Genomic DNA, 7274 nt, shown 5'->3' on the forward strand with positions numbered 1-7274 from the left:
GTGTGTGTGTGTGTTTGAGGAAAAGTTGCAGCAGTAATAAAAAAGGCTCACACTGACACAGTGCTGCTACATTCCTGTAATACATGGATGTAGACATTCGCATTATACAGCTGCTCAAGAACTAGTTTAGTCTATTATTTGTTTACTGCAGAAAAGAAGCAGCTCTGAACCAGACTCTGAATAAAAGAATTTAAACCGGTGGATTTCTGTTTTTCTCTCTTTATATTTACTCACATCAAAATGATTAAAATAATAACTCCTATGAGAAATATTTCCACAATTAAAACACAGCATTCTGGTGCTGATATAATCACACACACTCACTGTATCCTTCTTGATGAAATGCACATGAGTGAAGCTCTCTCCTCTCCAGCTTCCCTGACCTTACAGCGCCACCCAGTGGCCGTCCGAGCTGACTCCACGACTCAAACGCTCCTGTCATTATCTCTCCACGAGAATCAACCGCCTTAATCAAAGGTAATTAATGAAGTTGACATTTTGATGTAGTTTGGATTATGAAGGTTTAGATTTAGCAAGAGTCTGAAGCCACTTTACATATTTTAAAGGCACTGTTTGTCAGTTTAAGGCTTGTATGCAGACATTTACAGGAAGTCTGTTAGAAAAAAATCTGATCCTGCATGGAAAAGGCTGAGATGATGACATTGTTTTATTAATTAATTCAAAGTGTATTTACTGTCATTTAAAACGGCAACTGTATTTACCCTTACAGCAAGCATGACGATGTGTTTATATATATATTTAATTTAGTTNNTCCTGTGAAAACCATGTATCTCCAGAAACTTCCATGAGGTAAGAAAACTTTAAACTTTGTGACAGTTGCAGATGATCCACTTAATTCAAAAAGGTATGTGTAAAATTAATTTTAGCTTAATTTTTGTGACTGCACGTTGATGATATGTTAGTTTAACACCTAAAAAGTTGCCTGTTATCAATGAAGCATTTCATAGCATTGTCCCTCTGCAGGCAAGGGCTACCTTTTTGTTTTAGTGATGCAATTTACTTTCTTAAAACAGATTCCAATTTCATTTTCAAACCACAAACCCCACAAACGTGCTATCTTTCTGTCTATCTAGAAGTAAAGTTGGAAAACCACACATGAGACCCAGTGAAGAAGAACACTTGGTTCTTTATTTACTATCCTGGCTTGTTGCTGTTGGTCCTCAGGTGGGAGGACTATGCAAATTACGCTGTAAGTGAAGTCAAGTCTTGCCAAGTTGTTCTTGTGTTTTATGCGCTTTATAGAAGCCTCCAACATTGGTTATGCTACACCTACTTATCGTAGCTGCCCAGTGAAAACCGACATTTCTCCTTATTTGGTGAATTGTATAAGTTGAGAAACTTCTCCTCCTTCTTAAGCAAAAACAGTTGTTTTTTTTTTCAAAAAAGCTGAAAACAAAAAGTTGATATTTTGGAGTTTCTCATACACACTATTTTCACAGTCATGTTAGCACCTTAATTGCTTTTACTGCAGAAACTCTGTTGTGCAACTTTTCTGTTTTTTCATACGGTTTTTGCCTGAAATTTACCCTGAGCATGTTTCATTCACTCTCATACACACGGTATCTTGTTTCAGGGTTAAACACGAGCTCCACCCTCGCTGATGTTCCCCATAAAAGACGGCTGGCCCTGCTTTATTGGTTGTCATGGGAACCAGGAAGCTAGTTAGTGATCTTTCACATCCTCCCTCTGTTGGTTATATGTGTGACATGAGAGACAGCTATTCAGTCAGTGCACATGTGTTTGGAAAGCACCGTGCAACAAAAGCCATAATACCTTTTTGAGGATTATTGCGAGTGAGGCTACTTTGTTGATGCCAATGTTATCCATAATCACTCCCATGGGTGTTATTACTGCATCTTGTTAAGTCGTACATGCTATATTTCAGTTGTAGAAGAAGACATTATATCATTTAGTTCAGTAAAAGTAGAAAAAATAGGACCTTGATGTGAATCAAACATCAAGTAAAACTATCAGCAACAAATAAATCAAAGTTGAATCAAAGTACATTTCTAGATACATTTTATAATCGATGCAGCAATTTTTAGTTGCCAGAGTTTGATAAAAGGTGCAACCGCAAAAGAAAAGATGTATTTAATGGAAATACATCTCCGAATAATATTCCCCGAAGCACTTTCTCAGGACCTAGTGGCATGACTGGCATCTGTCCATAAAGTTCTCTTTGAACAAATTGCTTAGTGAGGGTAAGTGCAGCCTGTGATGTGAAACTTCTTGGTCCCTACCCATAATCCCTCTCAACCGAGAATTGAACCCAGCTCCGCCCCGCATCCAGCCGGGGCCCACATCTCGCAGCGTGAGCTCGGCTGCCTCCAAAGCCTCGTGTCAGAAAGCTGGTCAGCATTTCAAAGGACTGTGAACATTCGTGGAGACTGCCGCCTACAGCCGCCGACGGGCCATTGCCAACAATCGCTGTTTATGTTGGCTCGGAGAATGATCGTACAGAGAGAGGGATTCAGAAGTTGCCAAGTAATGACTTGGTAACCTCGAAAAAGTAGAAAAGAAGAAGCGATTCTCCGAAGACATGCCAGGACTTTCTGCTTATGAGCACAAACATCACATGGAAGATGACTTCTTTCTTCAACAGCAAGATTCAGAGGCAAATGTTTGTGAAGTTTAGACTTTAAAGCAGTGCTTCTGAGGAAATATTTGGCATTTAGCACTTTACTGTTAAGTTCAGGACAGTCACGTCTTAACAGAATCTGTTTTGGCTTTCTGGGATAGTTGACAAATCCTTCATAAGTCACAGTAAAGTACATATGTGTGTGTTTTCTATGTGTGCCTTGTCCTATCCCAGCGAGCGTCCCGGGTGGTGACGGATCTCAGCAGCAGACGGATCGATGGTCGGGGACAGAGGCAGGGGTCAGTCAGTCCTCAGGGGTCCACCGGTGACATCTCCTGCTGCAGCTCGCCGGCCGGCCGCCAGCTCAGGTCAGCTATCCCAGCAGGCCGTTCGCTCTGGCAGCAGTTACCAAGGTGACAGCATGTCAGCACTGTGCTGCTGAGGGCGGGAGGGTGAGGTGGAGGGAAGCGAGCAGGGAGCCCGATGCATCACCAGCTCTGATGGGTTTGTCAATACTGCTTAGATCCAGGGGGAGCCAGGCCCGTCGTGACACACGCTGCGCCCCTCCAGAGAGCTAGCATACACACACAAACACACACCCTTACCTGCAAACACACACAAAATATACACACAAACAAGCATGCAGTATATAAATAATGTGCTCATAATACAACATGTGCTTGTTGTATGTGCAACATATGGGTTAGAAATAGCACACACATGCATAGCCGGCCTTATTTTCATACCAGCATGAGCACGTTGAGATACACACATACATGAAAGAAATCCCATTCGCTTACAATCATGAAGACACATATGCACACAGGCAGACATTGTAGTGTCTTAAAACCATCAACCTAACTTTAACCATAAGCACTACATGTTTTGTTTTTTTAAGTCTAATCACTAGAATTTAATGGTTTACTTAGTGTGAACCTACTTTTTGTCCCTAAATGGGCAGTACAGTATGATTAATATAAGTATCCCTACTAACACACATATACTGTAAAGTAGAGCCCACTGGATTTCTGACCACTTCCGCCGACTTCTGCGATGTGTGTGTTCCACTAACACTCGCCAACATTCACACCTACACTAAAAGGATTTAGTGGTCTTCTCCTGTCCCGCAGGTGAAAATACATCACTTTACTAGCAACAGAGAAATGTCTCAAAATGTTAGACTTGCCATATTTTGCTTTTGTCTTGTTAAAATTCACTTTAATCTTCCTCAACTTGTTGACTCCTTTTCCATCCGGTTGGTGCTGGCTGAATCCCGGGACCCGCAGTTTATTGTTTGACCACCTGCTCCCGTGAGATTTGCGGTGTATCCCAATGCAGAAACATTCACACGGGCTTACTGCAAGTGCAACATATGTGTATTGGCTTAGTAACCATATACTTGCACATGCATGACACACACAAACCCTAACCTTAGCCAAAAACCTAATGTAAATGTAAAAATGTAATGGATTAACTTGTGGGGATTAGTACACATGCAAACAAACACACACATTTACATATATCCTGCATGTGCAACATATCTTGGCTTAGAAACACACATTATACATTTGCACATACACACATAACAGGATATGCACTTAAATATAATGTTGTGATCTTATTTGCACATCAACATGCTCTCATTTTAGCATAAAAATATAAGAAAGACACAAAAAATATGCATTTGTTCACAAGCAGATACAAGCACATTGCATTCACTTACATACATTCCCTAGAGACTTACTCTAACCTCAACCACAACCACTACGTGCCTAACCCCACCCTAACCCCTAAAATCAATCTTACCCTAAAACCTTAACCAAAAACCAAACATGTGTCCCAATTCCATACAGTACACACTAACTCCAAACTTCAAACTTTAAACCGACTATTATGGGTACCTGCTCTAAAACAGCGTGGTGTTGACGTAAACTCCTGCCCCTCAGAGCAACGCACAAAAAGGAAATAGCGGTCTTACTCAGAGCTGCAACAGATTTAAACAAACTGCAAACGCTGGTGAGAGAAAGATCTCAGAAAACTAAACATAACATATTAAATATTTGTAAAAAACAATTTGCTTTTATTTCTGAGGTTTCATGAGCAGTGTGATTCTAAAGTCACAATTTTATTGTCGCCAGATGGTGCACATATTGCATTATGTTCTGTTAGTATAAAACAGTAAAGTATGTGGATTTCTTGTATACTAACTGCGAAATAGTATACTTCAAAGATTAGCATACATACGTATACATAGTATGCATATGTATTACGGTATTTGGATAGATTAGCTCATGTCTTAATCCTAAAATTTAACCTTGTGGCTTTTATCCCCAAATGGAAAGTAAGTCCACACAATGTTACTGTGCTGACAGATTATTGTCCCTACAATGTGGTTAATAGAGGGACACCTGCAAACACACACTGGCATGCATATAAACATTCCCATATAGGCATACTGCACGTGCATTCTGGCTTATAAACTCACCATACACTTGCACATACACCCACACAGCAGGATAAACAAGAATATTTTGTTGTGGTCTTATTTACACATCGACATCTGAGCAAGAGAGGAAAAAAAAACACACACACGAAAAAGTAGATTTTCTCATTAGCATAAACACTCACACAACCATACACTCCTGACAGACTGATTGTTTGAGGAGACTGCATGGATGCGTGGATTAAACTATTGGTGCAGGAGTCGAGAGCGAGCTGGCAGATAAAAAATGACTGTACTGTGTGCTGCAGGACCAGAGAGAAAGAGAGTGAGGTGAAGGAAGAGAAAGCACGCTCGGGCCGTCTGACTCTGTATCTCATTAACCAAAGCGAGAGGGGGATTGGAAAAGCAGCATCAGCCACATTTGGCTCTGAGGGGCTTGCAGTGTAACCATTTCTAGGCCGTGGATTTAATAGATTACTAATGAGCGGCCACAGGTATTTCCAAGTTAGACATTAGAGGCGGATGCCCAAAATGAGATCATTTGCTAATCCGTACATTTCCACCTCTGCGATTCCTGAACTCCACTTTGATATGTGAATAAAAGCAAGGGGGGGTATACATGTTTGGATTCAAAGCAGTCGATGTATAGGCTGTGGGAGGGAAAGGTTTACAGCTAATCTTGTGCTGCTATCTTGGTGTGGTGAGGTGTTGTAAGCACACAAGGAGAAGGTAAGGATATGCGGCGCGCTCATGATTCCTCGTACGCTCCATATCCGATCTGACCAATCCTCTTAGCAAGAGAGAGTTGAGCTCTGCCCTCCCCGGAGACGTCTCTTTTTCATTCAGCCTATTATGTCAATGTTTAATGCCTTAGGAGGGAGAGTAGAGAGGTAAAAACATTATGACTGTAGCCTTGGCAGAGCTTGTTTGCAGCTAATACCAGAGTGTCGATCTACTACTATCAATTTCTCATGGTTGCTTTAAAACTACAGCAGCGTCTGCGTCTGCTGCAATTTCCCCGTCTTCTGCAGTAAATGCAGGCTATATAGCAAAGTGAAATGCCCGATTCTGACTTAAACCATTTCATGTGCGTCGCCTAAACGCTACATCTCTGCAGTGACAGAACACGACTTACACATTAGCAAACACAGAGGTTGCTTGCACTCAAACACGGGCGCCATTCGAATGGCTTCCGCTGCCGTTTAAAAGCTTTGCTCGCTGAAATAAAAGTAATTAATTGGTGTTATACACCAAGGACATAATTATCTTTTCCAGTAACTGGCACATATTTAATTACCAGTAATTGTTCCCCGAGCCTTGTTCAAAAGTGTTGTGCGCCAGACAGTTCTGATATATTATACACTAATCCTGCACTTGATACTCAGTCAATTAGGAAATGTGTGTCAAAGAGCAATCATGTAAACAGCATTGTGGAACACACACATCCTTCTGAGACATGACGCCTATTTGGGCCTTCAACAGTGTCCTCTCACACACATATGTCTCACTGCTCTGCACTTTGTTTTCCTCCGCAGGGTACAAATCCCTACCTATCCCATTCCTTCCCAAGGTGTTAATGTCTGCCAGATTGGAGGAAAGTAATTTGAGATCATTTCGCAACAAAGGCCGCAGATACTGATTAACACGGGGGCTACTTTCTAGCCAAGTGGTGCGGTCCCATTTAAAAAGCGTCAGGAGCTAAATTTACTCCCCTGTGCCTAGGGGTGTGTGGGGCCAGAGGCTGCAGTGGGGCCCTTGAACATGAGAACAGGGTTTAATAAGTAAACAGGAGAGGCAGAGAACAGTGCTTCTGATCAGGGCTTACTTGCCCAGCCGAGCCCCTGGTACGCGCTACTAGCTGATTAGCCCTGCCGATTGTACCTTGTAATTGCAGTGCCTTGACCCCCTCTAGGCAAATATTAGATTTTAGTGGTTTAACCTTTCCAGTCGTCAGAGCGGGGTAAATTGCCCAACCAGATGTTAAGGAGCCCAGCGGTAGTCCACAGCCCTTCTGATCAGCAGGGGAAAAAGCTCGCAGATTGAACCTTTTCTTTTTAATATTGTCTCAATTTCCTCTGGCCTTTCAAGCTGATTTTTTCGCAGCGGTTTCCTTCCCCGAGAAATGGTCATACTCCGATCCTTATCCCCTCCTCTGATGTCAGGTTACAAGTGAGACATATTATTTAAAATCAGTCCAGTCACAGTCATTAGTGGGGGACAAATGATCAATGA

Source organism: Morone saxatilis, unplaced genomic scaffold (genome assembly GCF_004916995.1).
Source record: "Morone saxatilis isolate NCDOM2014 unplaced genomic scaffold, NCSU_SB_2.0 Contig6, whole genome shotgun sequence".
NCBI lineage: Eukaryota > Metazoa > Chordata > Actinopteri > Moronidae > Morone > Morone saxatilis.